Source organism: Alligator sinensis, unplaced genomic scaffold (assembly GCF_000455745.1).
Source record: "Alligator sinensis unplaced genomic scaffold, ASM45574v1 scaffold674_1, whole genome shotgun sequence".
Lineage (NCBI taxonomy): Eukaryota > Metazoa > Chordata > Crocodylia > Alligatoridae > Alligator > Alligator sinensis.
This window is the reverse complement of record NW_005842032.1, coordinates 2,624,632-2,625,225: the sequence shown is the minus strand read 5'-3', so window position 1 is coordinate 2,625,225 and position 594 is coordinate 2,624,632. Positions and strand designations below refer to the sequence as shown.

General features: G+C 69.2%; 1 protein-coding gene across 6 annotated transcripts in view; it reads left to right on the top strand.

Moving 5' to 3' along the window:
• Positions 1-594, top strand: part of JMJD1C (jumonji domain containing 1C) — a 178,627-nt gene that overhangs the window by 153,786 nt on the left and 24,247 nt on the right. The window lies entirely within an intron of this gene.

Below are 594 nucleotides of genomic sequence, written 5' to 3'. Positions count from 1 at the left end.
CCCCCCCCCCCCCCCCCCCTGCTGCAGTGACAGGGAGGGGAGGAGAGGACCTGGACCCGATGCAAGGGAGAACCGGGCCCGAGGGTGGGGAGAAGCCAGGCCGCTGCGGCAGGGGAGGGAAGCAGTGGGCCTGGGCCAGCTCAACGGTGGCAGGGAGATGGGAGGAGCGGGCTCAGGGCTGATGTGTGGGAGGGGGTGTGGGGAAGGAGTGGGTGTGGGTGTGAAGGGGGGAGGAGGCTTGCTCCTCCCCTCCCCCAGCCGCTGCCATGTCAGGCTGGGCCTGCTGTTCCCCCCAGCGCTGCAGTGGGCCAGCTTCTCAACCCACCACCGCACGCCCGCTCCTCCTTCCACTGCCGACATGTTGGCGCTGCAGGCGGTGATGACGGAAGGGGGGAAGGGCAGGCCAAGGGCAGCACTGGTGGGCTTGCCACCCTTGCAGTGTCCTGACCCGACTCCCTCCATGTACCGCCACCACCTCCAAGGAGCAAGGGCAGGGAGGCGAGGCCAGCTTTGGTGGCCTCGCACTGCCTTCCCCTCACCTCCAGGAGTTGCCACCACCTCCAGGAGTGGGGGGTTGACCAGCACAGCTGGCCT